General features: G+C 27.5%; 1 protein-coding gene across 1 annotated transcript in view; it reads left to right on the plus strand.

The window, feature by feature from the left end:
- Positions 1 to 24997, plus strand: part of LOC142235947 (uncharacterized) — an 874494-nt gene that overhangs the window by 310586 nt on the left and 538911 nt on the right. The window contains exon 3 of the mRNA XM_075307200.1: positions 9045 to 9076. The gene's annotated coding sequence lies outside the window, so the exon portion shown is untranslated. The remainder of the gene's footprint in view (positions 1 to 9044; positions 9077 to 24997) is intronic.

The following is a 24997-nucleotide window of genomic DNA, read 5'->3' on the forward strand; positions in this document are numbered from 1 at the left end:
TTTGTCAAAATGTTATTTCTAGAGAATATTTTGTAAATATTTTAGTTCTATAGAAAATGTTTCCAAAATTTTATTTCGGTAAACAATTTTGTCAAAATTTTATTTCTACAGAAAATTTTGTAAAAATTTCTGTAGAAAATGTTGTAAAAATTTTATTTTTGTAGACAATTTTGTAAATTTTGTTAAAATTTCATTCTTAAAAATTTCTATTTCTATAGAAAGTTTTGCTAAAATTTTATTTATAAGAAATTTTTGCTAATTTTTATCTCTGTAAAAAATGTTGTTGATATTTTATTTCTATAGAAAATTTTGTCGAAATTTAATTTCTTTACAAAATTTTCCTAAAATCTTATTTCTATAGAAAATTTTGTCAATATTTTTATTCTGTAGAAAATTTTGTTAAAATTTTATTTCTATAGAAAATTTTATAAAACTTTTATTTCTGTAGACAATTTTGCTAAAATTTTATTTCTCTAGAAAATGTTTCCAAAATATTATTTCGGTTAAAAGTTTTGTCAAAATTTTATTTCTGTAGAAAATTATTTCAAAATTTTATTTCTCTAGAAAATTATTTCAAAATTTTATTTCTCTAGAAAATTTTTTCAAAATTTTATTTCTCTAGAAAATTTTTTCAAACTTTTATTTCTGTAGAAAATTTTTTACAAATTTTATTTCTGTATAAATTTTTTTCAAAATTTTATTTCTGTAGACAATTTTGTTAAAATTTTATTTATATGGAATATTTTGTAAATATTTTATTTCTATAGAATGTGTTTCAAAAATTTTATTTCGGTAAACAATTTTGTCAAAATTTTGCCAAAATTTTATTTCAATAGAAAAGTTTGCTAAATTTTACTTCTGTAAAAAATGTTGTCAATATTTTATTTCTATACAAAATTTTGTCAAAATTTTATTTCTGTTGCAAATTTAGGTAAAATATTTTTATATATAGAAAATTTTGTCAACATTTTATTTCTCAATGGGGCCAAAATTTACTTCCTAAGAAAATTTTGTCAAAATTATATTTCTATAGAAAATGTTGCTAAATTTTATCTCTGTAAAAAATGTTGTCAATATTTTATTTCTATAGAACATTTTGTCAACATTTTATTTCTGTAGAAAATTTTGGTAAAATTTTATTTCTATAGAAAAATTTGCCAAAATTTAATTTCTGTAAAAAATATTGTCAAAATTACTGTAGAAAATTTTGCCAAACTTTTATTTCTATAAAATATTTTGTAAATATGTTATTTCTATAGAATATGTTTCAAAAATTTTATTTCGGTAAATAATTTTGTTAAAATTTATTTTTCTACAGAAAATTTTGTAAAAATTTTATTTTTACAAAAAATGTTTTAATAATTTCTGCAGAAAATGTTGTAAAAATTTTATTTTTGTAGGCAATTTTGCTAAAATTTAATTCCTTAATAAATTTTATTTTTATAAAAAATTTTGTCAAATTCTATTTCTATAGAAAATTTTGCTCAACTTTATCTCTGTAAAAAATTTGGTCAAAATTTTATTTCTATAGAAAATTTTTTAAAATTTTATTTTTATGGACAATTGTGCTAAAATTTTATTTCTATTGAAAATTTTGTAAAAATTTTATTTCTATAGAAAATTTTGCTAAAATTGTATTTCTGTAGAAAATTTTTCAAAATTTTATTTCTATAGAAAATTTTGCCAAAATTTTATTTCTATAGAAAATTTTGTGAAAGACACGGAAGAATGCGCGAGAATGTATCGACACATCATAAACAAGCATCGACACAAACGAAGCTTAGTGTACGGTGACTTGCAGAACGAACAGCATCACACGAACTCACGTTAGTTATTTTCAATATATTATATCTAAAATAATATTGTGATTTGTGAACATTAAAAGTAATTTAATTTTTGTAATTTATGTAGATACAAAATCCCAGAAGATGGTTAGTGGCACTAACCGAAATATTGGAAATAAATATTAAAACAAATCAATAATCGATTGTTTCTATGACCTCAAGCCGAACAAAATTAATAATCAGAATAAACATAAAATAGGTCAACAACACTCAAAAATTTTATTTCTATAGAAATTTTTGTTAAAATTTTATTTTTATTGAAAATTTGGTAAAAATTTTATTTCTATAGAAAAATTATTTTTAAAATTTTATTTCTGTAGAAAATTTTGTCAAAATTTTATTTCTGTAGAAAATTTTGCCAAAATTTTATTTTTGTAGAAAATTTTGCAAAAATTTTATTTCTGTAGAAAATTTTGTTAAAATTGTATTTCTGTAGAAAATTTTGTTAAAATTTTATTTCTATGGAAATTTTGTGAAGAGGAATATTTTGTAAAATCTACCAAAATATCAAGAATTCTACCAATCTAGGATAGGTTAGGTTAGGTGGCAACCCGATGTATCAGGCTCACTTAGACTATTCAGTCCATTGTGATACCACATTGGTGAACTGCTCTCTTATCACTGAGTGCTGCCCGATTCCATGTTAAGCTCAATGACAAGGGAACTCCTTTTTATAGCCGAGTCCGAACGGCGTTCCACATTGCAGTGAAACCACTTAGAGAAGCTTTGAAACCCTCAGAAATGTCACCAACATTACTGAGGTGGGATAAGCCACCGCTGAAAAATTTTTTGGTGTTCGGTCGTAGCAGGAATCGAACCCACGACCTTGTGTATGCAAGGCGGGCATGCCATTGCACCACGGTGGCTCCCACCAATCTAAATCCAAACAGTAAAAAATCTATAATTTTTGGTAGAATTCTATCAACTGTAGCAACCGGGATTGTGATGCCACAAGAGAAACCCAAGTTCGGTAGATGGCCTTGGCTTTAGCCAGTCAGATTTTTTTCTAGGAACTTCAATGACTTCGATCCAAGCTCATTTTTGATAGCTGTTGCAAATTTTCTACCACTGCGGCGTAGATTTCACTTCTAGACGGACGGACACTCAGAATTTCACCTCGACCCATTAGAAAGATTTTAAGATCAATATTTCGGTATGTTATAAACGGATTGACACAGTTAGTCCAATTTTGGAGGGTATGAAAATAACAGACAATTTTATTTTCATACCCTCTGCTGTGTGTGTGTGCTCTTAGAAATTTATTTGTGATATATTTATTATAAAGTAATTTTTATTATTTTGTCTACTATAAGCATTTCGGGAAATTTGATTTAAGGTATCATAATGTCATTTCGTAGAGAAATATTTCTCTTTCATATAAGATGCTAATTAAAATTAAAATATTTGCCATTTGAAGATTTTTTTTTTCAATAAACTCTAAATTCTTAAAATATATTCATAGAAAAAAGCTAATTATTCCTTATGTCATATGAATTGAATAAATTTCAATTACAAATTCTGAAAATTTTCCATAAATATTGACAAAGTATCTGTCTGTGCTATAACCTAGTAGCTGGAATTACCCGCGATTTAAATCTGTGGAAGCACTTGACATGACAATCACAACGAACATCATCATCATCAGCCACAGCAACATTGACATCGACATCCTTGACAGTAGAAGCATCTGGTCCAATTTAATATGTAAATTAACTCGAATAAAAATAGAAGAAAAATAAGATACATCACACATACACAGACACGAATAAACAAATAAAAGAAATCAATTCTCAATGCAAATTAATTCAAATGAAGTTCAATTTCACTTATGCCAAAAACACAATCCCTTATCCTCTTAATCATCAAACAGCCACAGATACAAGATATCCGAAACAAAAACAAATGTCGCAAAAGAAAACTTTTCCTGGGAGTCGGTGGTAAATTTGACTCCAGTCCACCAGATGTATATGCGAGAATAAGCTTCTGGTTTTTCGTTTTTACGAAGGAAATTCTATTTGTTTTTCCTTTTGTTTCGAGTGAGGGAGACTTACTTAAATCAAGACCACATCACACAGTTAAGAAAACCAACATCACGTACGGTAAATATGAAGCTCTTCTTGTCTTGCACTTTGCAGCACGTGATACCTTTAAGATATAAATGAAACAAATGCCAAGAAAATATTTTTAAAATAGATACAAGTCCAATAAGTAAGGGAACATACATTTACACAAAATATTGAGCATATATGGATTTTTTTTTCGTTGTTGAAACCAGGACTCGAATTTTTGAATTTTGCGTGCCCTATGTCATTCATATGAGACATATTTTCTTCAAAACAAACAAATATATTTTTGATGTAAAGAAATAGGCTCATATACAAAAAAAAAAAACCAAGTAAGGAGAGTCTAAAGTCGGGCGGGGCCGACTATATTATACCCTGCACCACTTTGTAGATCTAAATTTTCGATACCATATCACATCCGTCAAATGTGTTGGGGGCTCTATATATATAAGGGTTTGTCCCAAAATACATACATTTAAATATCACTCGATCTGGACAGAATTTAATAGACTTCTACAAAATCTACAGACTCAAAATTTGAGTCGGCTAATGTACTAGGGTGGAACACAATGTTAGTAAAAAACTATGGGAAACATTTAAATCTGAAGCAATTTTAAGAAAACTTCGCAAAAGTTTATTTATGATTTATCGCTCGGTATATATGTATTAGAAGTTTAGGAAAATTAGAGTCATTTTTACAACTTTTCGACTAAGCAGTGGCGATTTAACAAGGAAAATGTTGGTATTTTGACCATTTTGTCGAAATCAGAAAAACATATATATGGGAGCTATATCAAAATCTGAACCGATTTCAACCAAATTTGGCACGCATTGCTACAATACTAATTCTACTCCCTGTGCAAAATTTCAACTAAATCGGAGCAAAAAATTGGCCTCTGTGGTCATATGAGTGTAAAACGGGCGAAAGCTATATATGGGAGATATGTCTAAATCTAAACCGATTTCTATAAAAATTGACATGCATATCTATAATGCTAATTCTACTCCCTGTGCAAAATTTCAACCAAATTGGGCCACAAACCTGGCTTCTAGTACCATATTAGTCCATATCGGGCGATAGATATATATGGGAGCTATATCTAAATCTGAATCGATTTCAATCAAATTTAGCACACATGACTATACTACCAATTGTACTCCTTGTGTAAAATTTCAAGCTAATCGGGATAAAACTCTGGTTTCTGGGCCCATATAAGTGTAAATCGAGCGAAAGCTATATATGGGAGTTATATCTAAATCTGAACCGATTTCAACCAATTTTGGCACGCTTAGCAACATTGCTAATTCTACTCCCTGTGCAAAATTTCAACTAAATCGGAGTTAAAAATTGGCCTCTGTGGTCATATGAGTGTAAATCGGCCGAAAGCTATAAATCTAAACCGATTTCAACCAAATTTGGCACACTCGACTACACTACTATTGCAAAATTTCGACCAAATTGGGTTAAACTCTGGCTTCTGGTACAGTATTAGTCCATATCGGGCGAACGATACATATGGGAGCTATATCTAAATCTGAACCGATTTCAATAAAATTTGGCACACTTGACTATAGTACTAACTGTTCCTCTTGTGCAAAATTTTAAGCAAATTAGGGTAAAACTCGGCTTCTGGGGTCATATAAGACCATATCGGGCGAAATATATATATGGGAGCTATATCTAAATCTGAACCGATTTCTTCCAAAATCAATAGGGTTCTATTCTGAGCTAAAACACATTCTTGTGCCAAATTTGAAGTCGATTGGACTAAAACTGCAACCTAGACTTTGATTACAAAAATGTGTTCACGGACAGACGGACATATCTACATCGACTCAGGAGCCCACCCTGAGTATTTTTGCCAAAGACACCATGTGTCTATCTCGTCTCCTTCTGGGTGTTGCAAACATATGCACTAACTTATAATACCCTGTTACACAGTGTGGCGCAGGGTATAAAGATCGATTAAATACGTATATAATTCATTTTGACAAAGTTTTCTATAGAAATAAAATTTGAACAAAATTTTCTATAGAAATAAAATTTTGACAAAATTTTCTTAGAAATAAAATTTTTGCAAAATTTTCTATAGAAATAAAATTTTGACAAAATTTTCTTTAGAAATTAAATTTTAACAAAATTTTCTTTAGAAATTAAATTTTAACAAAATTTTCTATAGAAATAACATTTTGACAAAATTTTCTATAGAAATAAAATTTTGACAAAATTTTCTATAGCAATAAAATTATTATTATTTTTGGCAAGAAATAAAATTTTAACAAAATTTTCTATAGAAATAAAATTTTGACAAAATTTTCTATAGAAATAAAATTTTAACAAAATTTTCTATAGGAATAAAATTTGAACAAAATTTTCTATAGAAATAAAATTTTAACAAAATTTTCTATAGAAATAAAATTTTCACAAAATTTTGTATAGAAATAAAGTTTTGACAAAATTTTGTATAGAAATAAAATTTTAACAAAATTTTTCTATAGAAATAAAATTTTAACAAAATTTTTCTATAGAAATAAAATTTTAACAAAATTTTCTATAGAAATAAAGTTTTGACAAAATTTTCTATAGAAATAAAATTTTAACAAAATTTTCTATAGAAATATAATTTTAACAAAATTTTTCTATAGAAATAAAATTTTGACAAAATTTTCTATAGAAATAAAATTTTGACAAAATTTTCTATAGCAATAAAATTTTGGTAGATTATTTTTGGCAAGAGTGGCAACGATGATTATGAACCGATATGGACCGATTTTGGGGGGGTTGGAGATCGGCTATATATAACTATAGACCGATATGGACCAATTTTTGCATGGATGTTAGAGACCATATACTAACACCACGTTCCGCATTTGAACCGGATCGGATGACGTTTGCTCCTCCAAGAGGCTCCGGAGGTCAAATCTTGAGAACGGTTTATATGGGGGCTATATATATATTTATGGACCGATATGGATCAATTCGTGCAAGGTTGTTAGAGACCATATACTAACACCATGTTCCAAATTTCAACCGGATCGGATGAAATTTGTTTCTCTTAGAGGCTCCGCAAGCCAAATCGGGGGATCGGTTTATATGGGGGCTATACTTAAAAGTGGTCCGATATGGCCCATTAGAAATACTATCCGACCTACATTAATAACAACTGCTTGTACCAAGTTCCAAGTTGATAGCTTGTTTCGTTCGAAAGTTAGCGTGATTTCAACAGACGGACGGACGGACATGCTCAGATCGAGTCAGAATTTCGCCACAACCCAGAATATATATACTTGATGGTGTCTTAGAGCAATATTCGAACGGAATGACAAAGTTAATATACTTCCCATCCTATGTTGAAGGGTATAAAAAGATCGATTAAATACGTTTGACAAAATTTTCTATAGAAATAAAATTTTAACAAATTTTTTTATAGAAATAAAATTTTAACAAAATTTTCTATAGAAATAAAATTTTAACAAAATTTTCTATAGAAATAAAGTAAAGATACAGTAAAGACAAAATTTTCTATAGAAATAAAGTTTTGACAAATTTGTCTATAGAAACAAAATTTTAACAAAATTTTCTATAGAAATAAAATTTTCACAAAATTTTCTATAGAAATAAAGTTTTGACAAAATTTTTTATAGAAATTAAATTTTAATAAAATTTTCTATAGAAATAAAATTTTAACAAAATTTTCTATAGAAATAAAATTTTAACAAAATTTTCTATAGAAACAAAATTTCCACAAAATTTTCTATAGAAATAAAATTTTAACAAAATTTTCAATAGAAATAAAATTTTAACAAAATTTTCTATAGAAATAAAATTTTAACAAAATTTTCTAAAGAAATAAAATTTTAACAAAATTTTCTAAAGAAATAATATTTTAAAAAAATTTTTTATAGAAATAAAATTTTGACAAAATTTTCTATAGAAATAAAATTTTGACAAAATTTTCTATAGAAATAAAATTTTGACAAAATTTTCTTTAGAAATAAAATTTTAACAAAATTTTCTATAGAAATAAAATTTTGACGAAATTTTCTATAGAAATAACATTTGCCAAAATTTTCTATAGAAATACAATTTTGGTAGATTATTTTTGGCTCGAGTGGCAACCATGATTATGAACCGATATGGACCGTTTTTAGTGCGATTGGAGATCGGCTATATATAACTATAGACCGATATGGACCAATTTTTGCATGGATGTTAGAGACCATATACTAACACCACGTTCCACATTTGAACCGGATCGGATGAATTTTGCTCCTCCAAGAGGCTCGGGAGGTCAAATCTTGAGAACGGTTTATATGGGGGCAATATATAATTATGGACCGATATGAACCAATTCTGGCACGGTTGTCAGTCATCATATACTAACACCACGTTCCAAATTTCAACCGGATTGGATGACATTTGCTTCTCTTAGAGGCTCCGCAAGCCAAATCGGGGGATCAGTTTATATGGGGGCTATATATAATTATGGACCGATGTGGACCAATTTTTGCATGGTTGTTAGAGATCATATACTAACACCATGTTCCAAATATCAACCGGATTGGATGACATTTGCTTCTCTTAGAGGCTCCGCAAGCCCAATCTGGGGTTCATAAAATATATACCGAAAGACTCAGAATCACCTCCTGAGTCGATCTAGTTCTTGGTGTCCGCCCGTCCATCGTATTCCAATGGGGTCATATTGCTTTTCTTTAACATACCAATCAATCGCAGACAAATTTGCCGGAAAGTAATCTAATTCACCACTCTTAAAGAGTGCAAAATTTCATCGAAATCGGTTCAGCTCCCATGTATATGTATCGCCCGATTTTGCCAAATTTGGCCATACAAATCTTTATTAATATATCACAAATAGATTATGAAAATTCGATAAATGACATCGGTATCCTAATATTAATTGTATTGATCCTAGATTTAAAGCAAGATAGGTCCCATACATTTTCTTTGTTTTAAAGGAGCCACATCTTTGACTCGGAATGCCAAAATCCTTAAAGGAAGGTGAAAATCTTTGGCTCCAAGCAAACAAAAAAATACAATCTTTGTAATAAAATTATTATTCGATATCCCATGAATCTAAGAAAATATTTAACATTTTTATTTTTCAATTTTTTTCAGAACACCCACTATGAATTTGGATTATAGAAAAGGTAAGTTTTTGAACACAATGAGTTCTTGTACGTAAAATACGAATGGTAAACGAAAAAAAGTTGCTTATTTGGTTTAGTTTATTTTTGAATTTTTTGAAGATATTTTCCCCAGCCCAATGAATTTTTTTATACCCTCCACCATAGGATGGGGGTATATTAACTTTGTCATTCCGTTTGTAACACATCGAAATATTGCTCTAAGACCCCATAAAGTATATATATTCTGGGTCGTGGTGAAATTCTGAGTCGATCTGAGCATGTCCGTCCGTCCGTCTGTTGAAATCACGCTAACTTCCGAAAGAAACAAGCTATCAACTTGAAACTTGGCACAAGTAGTTGCTATTGATGTAGGTCGGATGGTATTGCAAATGGGCCATATCGGTCCACTTTTACGTATAGCCCCCATATAAACGGACCCCCAAATTTGGCTTGTGATTGCTCTAAACGAAGCAAATTTCATCCGATCCGGCTGAAATTTGGTATATGGTGTTAGTATATGGTCTCTAACAACCATACAAGAATTGGTCCATATCGGTCCATAATGATATATAGCCCCCATATAAACCGATCCCCAGATTTGACCTCCGGAGCCTCATAGAGGAGCAAAATTCATCCGATCCGGTTGAAATTTGGTATGTGGTGTTAGTATATGGTCTCTAATAATCATGCAAGATTTGGTCCATATCGGTCCACTTTTACGTATAGCCCCCATATAAACGGACCCCCAAATTTGGCTTGCGATTGCTCTAAGAGAAGCAAATTTCATCCGATCCGGCTGAAATGTGGTACATGGTGTTAGTATATGGTCTCTAACAACCATGCCAAAATTGGTCCACATCGGTCCATAATTATATATAGCCCCCATATAAACCGATCCCCAGATTTGACCTCCGGAGCCTCATAGAGGAGCAAAATTCATCCGATCCGGTTGAAATTTGGTATGTGGTGTTAGTATATGGTCTCTAACAAACACGCAAGAATTGGTCTATATCGGTCCATAATTATATATAGCCCCCATATAAACCGTTCCCCAGATTTGATCTCCGGAGCCTCTTTTTGCAACGTGGTGATAGTATAAGGCCGCTAATAACCATGCCAAAACATGTTCCATATCGTTCTATAGTTATATAAAGCCGATCCCCAATCACATAAAAATTGGTCCATATCGGTCTATGGTTATATATAGCCGATCCCTAATCACACAAAAATTGGTCCATATCGGTTCATAATCATGGTTGCCACTCGAGCCAAAAATAACACTAGCCAACAACCATTTTGTGAATTGTTTCTAGCATATTTTTTCTTATTGATTATGACCTACTAAACACGAAAATGATTTTTAAAAAATTTTCTGTCGATTGGTTTTCGAGATATAATTTTTTTTTTTTTAATTTTTGGAGGTACACCTACAATTTTGAGCATATCTTTCGTTTTCTTTGACCTTTTTGATCCTAATACTACTCAAATTAAAGAAAATTGAGCCGTCTACAACTCGTTCTCAGAAAATTTTCAAATCGGGTAAGTAGTTTGGATGTTAGCGGCTTAAAAAGGTAAAAAACGGCGTTTTTTAAGTAAAAATGTGGCAAAAAAAAACATATAAAAATTCATATAAAATATATGTTTTTTTGCGTGTAGCTGGAATCTTTACAAAGAAATTAAGCCCTTACTTAACAAAATCTGACAACAAATAGCGGACTTATATTTTTTGTTGGTAAAACCTAAACTAACAAAAGTAACCAAATCAACGCCCAAAAAAGAAATGAGTAGAAACAAAGGTATAACTGTACATTTTATGCCATGTGGAAAAACAGCTGACTTCTTCTTTCGATCTTTTACCAAAAAAATTATAAGTCCGCTATTTGTTAAGTAAGGGCTTAATTTCTTTGTAAAGATTCCAGCTACACGTAAAAAAAACAAAAAATTGCCGTTAGAAATTTTTTTTATATTTTATATGAATTTTTATATGTTTTTTTTTGCCACATTTTTACTTAAAAAACGCCGTTTTTTTACCTTTTTAAGCCGCTAACATCCAAACTACTTACCCGATTTGATTGATTTTCTGAGAATGAGTTGTAGACGGCTCAATTTTCTTTAATTTGAGTAGTATTAGGATCAAAAACGTCAAAGAAAACGAAAGATATGCTCAAAATTGTAGGTGTACCTCCAAAAATTAAAAAAAAAAAATTATATCTCGAAAACCAATCGACAGAAAATTTTTTAAAAATCATTTTCGTGTTTAGTAGGTCATAACCAATAAGAAAAAATATGCTAGAAACAATTCACAGAGAAAAGTTTGTTATTTGTTGCCTAGTGTAATCTACCAAAATTTTATTTTTATAGAAAACATTGTCAAAATGTTATTTCTATAGAAAAAGTTGTCAAAATGTTATTTCTATAGAAAATTTTGTCAAAATTTTATTTCTATAGAAAATTTGTCAAAATTTTATTTCTATAGAAAATTTTGTCAAAATTTTATTTCTATAGAAAATTTTGACAAAATTTTATTTCAATAGAAACTTTAAACTTAATTATATACGTATTTAATCGGCCCTTTTGTAGTTTAATATAGACCACGTATGGACTATGTGGTATATATTACGGTGTTAGGAAGTTTTAAGATACCTTGCCATCGGCTTCAGTAGAAGTTTCTACGCAATCCATGGTGGAGGGTACATAAGCTTCGGCCTGGCCAAACTTACGGCCGTATATACTTGTTTTATACTAAATATGTCTCAAAAGAAAAAGAAAATTACATTTATAAAGAGAGAAGGCGAGGACTATGCCAGAGTTAAAATATCCTATGACCATGGATGATGTCTAAATTTCATTCAAATAAATTTTGCCTAAATTAACAAAAACCATTTGCAATTCTCTTGGGTAATGTTGGTCCAAATCCATAGTGTGACACTATGTGGGTGGTCTCTTGCGATATCCATATGCTCTGGCCAGCACACAAATGCAGTTACAACTCTAACGACTAAACGAAGCAAAACTGTTTGCACATCAAGCAGCTCCAGCTCCAGCTCCAGCAGCAGCAACAGCACTTGCAGTTTAAGCCAATAAAACTAAAACAAATGACATAAAACGTGTCAGGAATGTAGAAAACAATGAACTCGAACAAATAAAAACCAACAGAAAAAATTATGTTGTACTTTACGGAACATCTACATCAACAACCAAATGCCAGCAGTTAGCAAAAAAAAAAATTGAAAACAAAAACAGAACCAGCGACCTCATCCAACAGAAAAAATTATAGTTTATCATTGCAGCGAGTACACCCAGAAAAAAGTGACCCCTTCTTTAAGTTAAAATGAACTTACTGTGAAGAAAGTTGAACTTCGTATAGCGCCAAAGACATTTTTATTTGTTTGAACGATGTGATTTTCGTAGAAATTAGGTATAATGCATTCCATATATTAGTTAACATTTTCCTATATTTATTTACCACTATGCTACAGAATGAAAAAATTTAACTGATTTGAATTCATATATGGAATGAGTTTATTGAAATTTTTTCATTCATTTGGACAAATCTTACATATTTGTGGTAAAACTTTTACTTCATAATTAGAACTGCTTACCTTCGTTTTTAAATACAATTTTATTTATTTATATAAGCAATTTTATCTTCCATAAAAGACATGTTTTATTAATATATTGAATATATTTATTAAGAATCAACAGCATCGACTGGCCTTGAAATATTAGTTTATTATTCCACTATTTCCAATTTCCATGTAATGTCATCAACTGCAAAACGCATTTTTTCTTCTTCTTGTACCTTTCACTTTTAATAAGTTGCTGCGTAACGATTCTGTCCTCCTTTTACAATTTCAATATCTACAAATATAAAAAATCATAAACCATTTTTGTTACAAAAGGTTAGCGTCACTGAATATTACCTGATAATTGACGATTCCAAAATGAAGACAAATGAAAGGGTTGTTATTCTGCTGGTGTTTTCTTTCTTTATACACCATCACGAACATTGATAGATTTATTTTCAAAAAACGAACATATTTCTCACTAATTTAAAATAATAAATCTTTTATATATTTTATTTGTTACTTATTATATTATTTTACCATATTATTTTTTAACAATCTCTCCGTATACCACAACAACGCGATTCCAACTAAAAAACAACCCACGCGCAAACATATCGATTACACCCACGCGCAAACACATCGATTACGATGACAGGTATCGATTACAGGTAGACAATAGAAATATAGGAAAATTTCCTATATTCTAACAAGTGTGTTTCTTTAAGTTTTGAAAGGATTGCATACTTCTTAGTACGAATGAACTAAAATATTTTTCTATGCCAAGTGTTGTTCGTATGTATGAAAAACTTTCTATTATAAAGGAAGTCGCAATTATCATTTTATAAGAAATTTTACTAATTTTGAGGAAACTTGGTTTTAGTTCGGATTTTGTTTATTTTTACGAATGCTTTGTTATCGGTGAATAAAATTTTCTTGTTCAGTAGTAAATTCTTATACCCAGCGAAGAAAACAGTATAAGTAAAATTCCATGCCTTATTCTAGTTAATGAACTATTCCTAACTGCTTACAGTTTAGGATTTTTTTACTGAAACGAGTAAATTTTATTATTTCTCACAAAAATGTACCTTAATGGAAATAAAATGGATAAACTATATTGATGAAGAATTTTTCCTTTAGTTTCGAAGGCACTTTTTTCTGGGTGTAGGACCATGGAACTGCAACATCCCTATTCGTATACACTAGGGCGAGCGAATGTATGCAAATTTAACAATAAACTAGTATGGAAAAAAATATGGGGCCGACTATATTATACCCTGCACCACTTAGTAGATCTAAATTTTCGATACCATATCACATCCGTCAAATGTGTTGGGGGCTATATATAAAGGTTTGTCCCAAATACATACATTTAAATATCACTCGATCTGGACAGAATTTGATAGACTTCTACAAAATCTATAGACTCAAAATTTATGTCGGCTAATGCACTAGGGTGGAACACAATATTAGTAAAAAACATATGGGAAACATTTAAATCTGAAGCAATTTTAAGGAAATTTCGCAAAAGTGTATTTATGATTTATCGCTCGATATATATGTATTAGAAGTTTAGGAAAATTAGATTCATTTTTACAACTTTTCGACTAAGCAGTGGCGATTTAACAAGCAAAATGTTGGTATTTTGACCATTTTTGTCGAAATCAGAAAAACATATATATGGGAGCTATATCTAAATCTGAACCGATGTCAACCAAATTTGGCACGCATAGCTACAATGCTAATTCTACTCCCTGTGCAAAATTTCAACTAAATCGGAGCAAAAATTGGCCTCTGTGGTCATATGAGTGTAAATCGGGCGAAAGCTATAATGGGAGATATATCTAAATCTGAACCGATTTCAACCAAATTTGGCACGCACAGCAACAATGCTAATTCTACTTCCTGTGCAAAATGTCAATTAAAGCGGAGTAAAAGATTGGCCACTGTGGTCATATGAGTGTAAATCGGGCGAACGATATATATAGGAGCTATATCTGAACCAGAACCGATTTCAATAAAATTTGGCACACTTGACTATAGTACTAATTGTTCTTCTTGTGCAAAATTTTAAGCAAATTAGGTTAAAACTCTGGATTCTGGGGTCATATAAATCCATAGCGGGCGAAATATATATATGGGAGCTATATCTAAATCTGAACCGATTTCTTCCAAAATTAATAGGGTTCTATTCTGAGCCAAAACACATACTTGTGCCAAATTTGAAGTGGATTGGACTAAAAGTGCGACCTAGACTTTGATTACAAAAATGTGTTCACGGACAGGCGGACAGACGGACATGGCTATATCGACTCAGGAGCCCATCCTGAGCATTTTTGCCAAAGACACCATGTGTCTATCTCGTCTCCTTCTGGGTGTTGCAAACATAGTCACTATCTTATAATACCCTGTTCCACAGTGTGACGCAGGGTATAATAAAATATGGACAAAATTTTCGATAAAAATAAAACTTCGACGAAATTTTCTATAGCGATACAATTTCGACGAAATTTTCTATAGCGATAAAATCTCGACAAAATTTTCTGTAGCGATAAAATTCCGACAAAATTTTTTATAACGGTAAAATTTCGACGAAATTATTAATATAAAATTTCGACAAAATTTTCTATAGCGATAAAATCTCGATGAAATTTTCTATAGCGATAAAATTTCGACGAAATTTTCTATAGCGATAAAATTTTGACGAAATTGTCTATAACGATAAAATCTCGACGAAATTTTCTATAGCGATAAAATTTCGACAAAATAAAATTTCGACAAAATTTTCTATAAAAACATAAAATTTCTACGAAATTTTCTATAGCGATAAAATCTCGACAAAATTTTCTATAGCGATAAAATTTCGACGAAATTTTCTGTAGAAATAAAATTTCGACGTAATTGTCTATAACGATAAAATTCGACGAAATTTTCTATAGCGATAAAATGTCGACGCAATTTCTATGGCGATAAAATCTCGACGAAATTTTCTATAGCGATAAAATTTCGACGAAATTTTCTATAACAATAAAATCTCGACGAAATTGTCTATAACGATAGAATCTCGACGAAATTTTCTATAGCGATACAATTTCGACAAAATAAAATTTCCACAAAATTTTCTATAAAAACATAAAATTTCTACGAAATTTTCTATAGCGATAAAATCTCGACAAAATTTTCTATAGCGATAAAATTTCGACGAAATTTTCTACAGAAATAAAATCTCGACGAAATTTTCCATAGCGATAAAATTTCGACGAAATTTTCTATAGAAATAAAATTTCGACAAAATTTTCTATAGCGAAAAAATTTCGATGAAATTTTCTACAGCGATAAAATTTCGACGAAATTTTCTATAGCTATAAAATCGCGACGAAATTTTCTATAGCGATAAACTTTCGACGAAATTTTCTATAGCGATAAAATTTCGACGAAATTTTCTATAGCGATAAAATTTCACCGAAATTTTTTAGCGATAAAATTTCGACGAAATTTTCTATAGAAATAAAATTTCGACGAAATGTTCTATAGAAATAAAATTTCGACAAAATTTTCTATAGCGTAAAAATTTCGACGAAATTTTCTATATCGATAAAAATTCGACGAAATTTACTATATAGAAAATTTTCTCAACATTTTATTTCTATACAATTTTGTCAAAATTTGTTTGCTGTAGAAAATTTCGTCGAAAGTTTATCGCTATAGAAATTTTTGTTGAAATTTTATTTCTATAGCAAATTTCGTCGAGATTTTATCGCTATAGAAAATTTCGTCGAATTTTATCGCTGTAGACAATTTTGTCGAAATTTTATTTCTATAGAAAATTTCGTTGAAATTTTATCGCTATATCGCTATTTTCTATAGCGATAAAATTTCGACGAAATTTTCTATAGAAATAAAATTTCGACAAAATTTTCTATAGCGAAAAAATTTCGACGAAATTTTCTATATCGATAAAATTTGCACTAAATTTTCTATAGCGATAAAACGTCGACGAAATTTTCTATAGCGATAAAATTTCGACGAAATTTTCTATAGAAATAAAATTTCGACAAAATTTTCTATAGCGATAAAATTTCGACGAAATTTTCTATAGCGATAAAATGTCGACGAAATTTTCTATAGAAGTAAAATTTCGACAAAAATTTCTATAGCAATAAACTTTCGACGAAATTTTCTATAGCAAACAAATTTTGACAAAATTTTCTATAGAAATAAAATGTTGAGAAAATTTTCGATATAGTTAAATAAAAGTTTGACAAAATTTTCTATAGAAATAAACTTTTGACAAAATTTTCATTAGAATTAAAATTTTGACAATATTCTCTATAGAATTAAAATTTTCTATAAATTGCCAAAATTTTCTATAGAAATACAATTTTGGTAGATTATTTTTGGCTCGAGTGGCAACCATGATTATGAACCGATATGGACCAATTTTTGGTGTGACTGGAGATCGGCTATATATAACTATAGACCGATATGGACCAATTTTGGAATGGTTGTTAGCGGCCATATACTAACACCACGTTCCAAATTTGAACCGAATCGAATGAATTTTGCTCATCCGCAGGTCTAACATGGGGATCGGTTTATATGGGTGCTACATATAATTATGGACCGATATGGACCAATTTCTGCGTAGTTGTTAGAGATCATATACTGACACCATGTACCAAATTTCAGCCGGATCGGATGAAATTTGCTTCTCTTAGAGACTCCGCAAGCCAAATCTGGGGTTCGTTTATATGGGGGCTATACGTAAAAGTGGTCCGATAAGGCCCATTTGCAATATCATGCGACCTACATCAACAACAACTACTTGTGCCAAATTTCATGTCGATAGATTGCTTCTTTTGGAAGTTAGCGTGGTTTCCACAGACGGACGGACGGACATGCTTTGATCGACTCATAATTTCACCACGACCCAGAATATATATACTTTATGGGGTCTTAGAGCAATATTTCGATGTGTTACAAACGGAATGACAAGGTTAATATACCCCCGACCTATGGTGGAGGGTATAAAAACAAACTTAAAAAAAAACGCGAACAAACGAAAAAACATCACAAGTACAATTCACATAAGTGAATAACAATTAAGTCAACCAAAAAACTTTTATCTTTGCGCATAAAAAATATAGTAAAATTAATATTTTGGGAAAAAAAGTTTTCAGCTATGAATTAAGCTGTTGTCATATATGAAGTTTACTGCAGCAAACATCTCAAGAAAATTTAACACTTTTGAAAGCTTTGCACTCTTTAGTATTTTGCTTTTATCAATCGATGATATCGATATCGAAAGATGGCCAAATTGACAGAACAGTCAATGCTGAATGGTTTACCACCATTTGTTTGCTAGTTGATTCCCTAAAAATCAGGAAAACCAACTGCCGAAGATGAGACACTCATCACCACCACATTGCTAGTTCTCACACATCGGCTCAAACAACTGCGTTTTTGAGCGCTCAAATCGATCGATTTGGTGGGTCATCCGCCGTATAGTCTTGACTTGGCACCAAATGACTTTGTTTGGGGGGAATATTCTGGAAAACAATAAAGCGATTTTCGATGAGTAATCTTTGTTTTTTTCCCTAATCCCGAAATATAAAAGGTAACTCTCGTAATTACTCAATTACTTAGAATCTGGATCTGGATATTTCCCCTATGAATATCTATGGGTAACATCTGTTTTTGTGAAATAACCACAGCCTTAGCCTCATCAACGATTGTGACATTTTGCCATCCATCCGTCCAATAAATGAGGGGCGGGAGCTCTAACAAGAAGGACATTGGCATGGTGGCAATGAGCCAATATAGGGGGAACCAAAGAATTCTCGTCATTCAAGCGTTTTGAAGTTGAATGACAACTTGTATGTCAACATTGAAAATTGCATTAACGCATACTGTTCTCTCTCTCATTCTATGGTCTTTGGTTGAGTTGTCGTGAGTCTTGATTGGTAATCGCGGTTGGTTATTGCAATTTCGCAGATTATTGGTCTGTCAATTTTATTTCGACGTAGAGGGTAGTTGCAGTCCCTTTGTGAATTGCTGTTTGCGGTGGAGTCACATTCAGGGTTGCCACTCGAGCCACAAATAATTTGCTAAAATTTGGTGACATTTTTACCAAAACACTAAGATAAAAATCTTATTTTGCAAAATTGTCTTTCAATAGACATTATTTCTATAGAAAATTTTGTCAATATTTTATTTCTATAGAAAATGTTGTCAAAATTTTATTTCTATACAAAATTTTTATTTCTATAGAAAATTTTGTCAAAATTTTATTTCTATAGAAAATTTTGTCACAATTTTTATTTCTATAGAAAATTTTCTCAAAATTTTATTTCTATAGACAATTTTGTCAAAATTTTATTTCTATAAAAATTTTTTTCAAAATTTTTATTTCTATAGAAAATTTTCTCAAAATTTTATTTCTATAGAAAATCTTGTCAAAATTTTATTTCTGTAGAAAATTTTGTCAAAATTTTATTTCTATACAATTTTTTTTCAAAATTTTTATTTCTATAGAAAATTTTCTCAAAATTTTATTTCTATAGAAAATCTTGTCAAAATTTTATTTCTATAGAAAATCTTGTCAAAATTTTATTTCTGTAGAAAATTTTGTCAAAATTTTATTTCTATAAAAAATTTTGTCAAAATGTTATTTCTACTGAAAATTTTTTCAAAATTTTATTTCTATAGAAAGTTTTATCAAAGTTTTATTTCTGTAGAAAGTTTCGTCAAAATTTTACAAAAATTTTTAAAGAAATAAAATTTTGACAAAATTTTCTATAGAAATAAAATTTTGACAAAATTTCCTATAGAAATAATTTTTTTTTTTTTAAGAAAACAAATTATTAGAAATAATATTTTGACAAAATTTTATGTAGAAATAAAATTATGACAAAATTTTCAATAGAAATAAAATTTTGACAAAATTTTTTATAGAAAAAAATTTTTGACAAAATTTTATTTCTATATAAAATTTTGTCCAAATTTTAATTCTATAGAAAATTTAGTCAAAATTTTATTTCTTTAAAAAATTTTGTAAAATTTTGACAAAACTTTCTACAGAAATAAAATTTTGACAAAATTTTCAGTAGAAATAACATTTTGACAAAATTTTTTATAGAAATAAAATTTTGACAAAATTTTCTATAGAAATAAAATTTTGACAAAATTTTCTATAGAAATAAAATTTTGACAAAATTTTTTATAGAAATAAAATTTTGACAAAATTTTCAACAGAAATAAAATTTTGACAAAATTTTCAGTAGAAATAACATTTTGACAAAATTTTTTATAGAAATAAAATTTTGACAAAATTTTCTATAGAAATAAAATTTTTACAAAATTATCTATAGAAATAAAATTTTGACAAAATTTTTTATAGAAATAAAATTTTGACAAAATTTTCTATAGAAATAAAATTTTGACAAAATTTTCTATAGAAATAAAAATTTTGACAAAATTTAATATAGGAATAAAATGTTGACAAAATTTTCTATAAAAATAAAATTTTGACAAAATTTTCTAAAGAAATAAAATTTCTACAAAATTTTCTAAAGAAATAAAATTTTTGAAAAAATTTTCTATAGAAATAAAATTTTGAAAAAATTTTCTATAGAAATAAAATATTGACAAAATTTTTTATAGAAATAAAATTTTGACAAAATTTTCTACAGAAATAAACTTTTGACAAGATTTTCTATAGAAATAAAATTTTGAGAAAATTTTCTATAGAAATAAAAATTTTGAAAAAAATTTGTATAGAAATAAAATTTTGAAAAAATTCTGTATAGAAATAAAATTTTGACAAACTTTTCTATAGAAATAAAATTTTGACAAAATTACCTATAGAAATAAAATTTTGACAAAATTTCCTAAAGAAATATTTTTTTTTAAAGAAAACAAATTAATAGAAATAAAATATAGATATAAAATTCTGACAAAATTTTCTAAAGAAATAAAATTTTTGACAAAATTTTCTATAGAAATAAAATTTTGAAAAAATTTTCTATAGAGATAAAATATTGACAAAATTTTTTATAGAAATAAAATTTTGACACAATTTTCTACAGAAATAAAATTTTTACAAGATTTTCTATAGAAATAAAATTTTGAGAAAATTTTCTATAGAAATAAAAATTTTGAAAAAAATTTGTATAGTAATAAAATTTTGAAAAAATTTTGTATAGAAATAAAATTGTGACAAAATTACCTATAGAAATAAAATTTTGACAAAATTTCCTAAAGAAATATTTTTTGTTTAAAGAAAACAAATTAATAGAAATAAAATATAGATATAAAATTCTGACAAAATTTTCTATAGAAATAAAATATTGACAAAATTTTCTATAGAAATAAAAATTTTGACAAAATTTAATATAGGAATAAAATGTTGACAAAATTTTCTTTGAAAATAAAATTTTGACAAAATTTTCTAAAGAAATACAATTTTTACAAAATTTTCTATAGAAATAAAATTTTGAGAAAATTTTCTATAGAAATAAAAATTTTGACAAAATTTTGTATAGAAATAAAATTCTGATAAAATTTTCTATAGAAATAAAATATTGACAAAATTTTCTATAGAAATAAAATTCTGATAAAATTTTCTATAGAAATAAAATTTTGACAAAATTGTCTATTGAAAGACAATTTTGCAAAATAAGATTTTTATCTTAGTGTTTTTTGGTAAAAATGTCACCAAATTTTAGCAAATTATTTTTGGCTTGAGTGGCAACCCTGAATGTGACTCCACCGCAAACAGCAATTCACAAAGGGACTGCAACTACCCTCTACGTCGAAATAAAATTGACAGACCAATAATCGGCCAAATTGCAATAAAATTTTATTTCTATAGAAAATTTTTTCTTAATTTTTTTCTATAAAAAATTTTGTTATTTTTTCTATAGAAAATTTTGTCAAAATTTTATTTCTATAGAAAATTTTTTCAAAATTTTGTTTCTATAGAAAATTTTATTTCTATAGAAAATTTTGTCAAAATTTTATTTCTATAGAAAATTTTGTCAAAATTTTATTTCTATTGAAAATCTTGTCAAAATTTGATTTCTGTAGAAAATTTTGTCAAAATTTATTTCTATAGAAAATTTTGTCAACATATTATTTCTTTAGAAAATTTTGTCAAAATTTTATTTCTATAGAAAATTTTGTCTAAATTGTATTTCTATAGAAAATTTTGTCAAAATTTTATTTATTTTCTATAAAAAATTTTGTCAAAATTTTATTTCTATTGAAAATTTTGTCACAATTTTATTTCTATAGAAAATTTTGTCAAAATTTTATTTCTAATAATATGTTTTCTTTAAAAAAAAATATTTCTATAGGAAATTTTGTGAAAATTTTATTTCCATAGAAAATTTTGTCAAAATTTTATTTCTATAAAAAATTTTGTCAAAATTTTATTTCTATTGAAAATCTTGTCAAAATTTTATTTCTATAGAAAATTTTATCAAAATATTATTTCTTTAGAAATTTTTTTTTTTCTATAAAAAATTTTGTCAAAATTTTATTTCTATTGAAAATTTTGTCAAAATTTTATTTCTATAAAAAATTTTGTCAAAATTTTATTTCTATTGAAAATCTTGTCAAAATTTTATTTCTATAGAAAATTTTGTCTAATTTTTATTTCTATAGAAAATTTTGTCAAAATATTATTTCTTTAGAAATTTTTTTCAAAATTTTATTTCTATAGATAATTCTGTCAAAATTTTATTTCTATAGATAATTTTGTCAAAATTTTATTTCTATAGAAAATTTTGTCAAAATTTTATTTCTATAAAAAATTTTGTCAAAATGTTATTTCTACTGAAAATTTTGTCAAAATTTTATTTCTATAGAAATTTTTGTCAAAATTTTATTTCTACAAAAAATTTTGTCAAAATGTTATTTCTATAGAAAATTTTGTCAAAATTTTATTTCTATAGAAAATTTTTTCTTAATTTTTTTCTATAAAAAATTTTGTTTTTTTTTTTCTATAGAAAATTTTGTCAAAATTATATTTCCCTAGGATTTTTTCAAAATTTTATTTCTATAGAAAATTTTGTCAAAATTTGATTTCTGTAGAAAATTTTTCCAAAATTTTGTTTCTATAGATCATCTTGTCATAATTTTTTTTCTACAAATGAACTTACGTCGCTCAATGATATTCCATGCTTTACAACTATCTTGGTGAAGTGGAGAACACCTTGGATGAAACTGTTGTTATTCGTTCCTAATCAATGAATGAATTTAAAGAAAAAATTCCTTTGGGAAAACTATAGACAATTGATAAAGTAATAATAAGCCTCCTATCAAAAAAACAACGAAAAGGGGTTAGGAAAACGCACCTGTTCCATTCTTGAAGAAAAAAATACGCACTCACACAACATATGCTCTCCCATCCATATCGCATGGGGACTTGTTCCCTACCATCCTTGTCACACATTTTCTTGTAGACTACAGCAAATTGACGTTTGTGTGAAAGTTGTCTGACAGCCAGGAGGGGTTCGTTGTTTTTTTTTCCTGCTGACACATGGATCCATGCCATAAGTGGTCACCAACTGACTAAGAAACGCATAGCAAATTGAAGTAAAGCTGCCAAGCAGTCTGTGTCTTTTGCAAACGACTTCCAACTCCTTCAACTATTCTAAAATAAAATAAGAAAAGGCGAAAAGAGAATAATATAAGAAAAGAGCAAAAAACACTATGGAGATGAAGTAGAATAAAAAGATTCTATGGGGACTTTGCAAGTCACCGGAAGCAGTGAGTAGAGGATGTGGAGAAAAAAGAAGACTACGATTAAAGTGTATTGACGTTGAAATTCTGAATGGAAAACATATAGCGATTATTTCATATTTTCCACCACAGTATGAGTATCAAACAACCTCCTCTAGTCTATAAATGCCAAGGGACTAATTTTCCAGTGGCCATTTTTCATACCTATTACCAAAGGATGGAGTTTATAAGTTTAAGTTTACTATTCCGTTTGCGATGCTCTTTATAATTCGGGATTAGAGAACAAAACTTATAAAATCTTATTTTGAAAACTTTGATAAAATAGTTGTTTTATATCTATAGAAAATTTTGTCAAAATTTTATTTCTAAAGAAAATTTTATTTATATAGAAAATTTTTATATAAAAATTTTGTCAACATTTGATTTCTATAGAAAATGTGGTCACCATTTTATTTCTATAGAAAATTCGGTCAAAATTTTATTCCTAATGAAATTTTGTCAAATTTTTATTTCTGAAAAAAATTTCTTTAGAAAATTTTGTCAAAATTGTATTGCTATAGAAAATTCGGTTAAAATTTTATTCCTAATAAAGTTTTTCAAATTTTTATTTCTGAAGAAATTTTGTAAAAATATTATTTAATTTCTATTATATTATAGAAAATATTGTAAAAAATATGTTTATATAGACAATTTAGAAAATTTTTAATTCTACAGAAATTTTTATCAAAATTTTAGTTCTATAGAAAACTTAGTCAAGATTTTATTTCTACTATTTTGTCAAAATTTTTTCTTATAAAAATTTTGTCAAAATTGTATTTCTATAGAAAAAATTGTAAAAATTTTGTCAACATTTTATTTCTGTAGAACATTTTGTTATAATTGTATTTCTACAGAAAATTTTGTTAAACTTTTATTTCAATTGAATTTTTTTTTCAAAATTTTACATCCATAGAAAATTTTGTCAAAATTGTAATTTGGTCAAAATTTCATTTCTGCAGAAAATTTTGTCAACATTTAATTTCTAAAGAAAATTTGTCTAATTTTTATTTCTATAGAGAATTGTGTCAAAATTTTATTTCTATAGAAAATTTTGTCGAAATGATATTTTTATAGAAATTTTATCAAAATTTTATTTCTATAGACAATTTTGTCATAATTTTATTTCTATAGAAATTTTTTTCAAAATTTTATTCTATAGAAAATTTTGTCAAAATTTTTCTTCTAAAGAAAATTTTGTCAAAATTTTTCTTGTATAGAAAATTTTGTCAAAATTGTATTTCTATAGAAAATTCTGTCAAAATTTTATTCCTAATGAAATTTTATCAAATATTCCTTTCTGAAGAAAATTTAGTCAAAATTTTATTTCTATGGAAAATTTTGTCAAAATTGTATTTCTATAGAAAATTCGATCAAAATTTTATTTCTATAGAAAATTCGGTCAAAATTTTATTCCTAATGAAATTTTGTCAAATTTTTATTTCTGAAGAAATTTTGTAAAAATATTATTTAATTTCTATTTAATATAAAAGAAATTTTTATTAAAATTTTAGTTCTATAGAAAATTTAGTCAAAATTGTATTTCTACAGAAAATTTTGTTAAAATATCATTTCTATACAATTTTTTTTTCAA

This window comes from Haematobia irritans, chromosome 4, assembly GCF_050003625.1.
Source record: "Haematobia irritans isolate KBUSLIRL chromosome 4, ASM5000362v1, whole genome shotgun sequence".
NCBI classification, from domain to species: Eukaryota; Metazoa; Arthropoda; class Insecta; order Diptera; family Muscidae; genus Haematobia; species Haematobia irritans.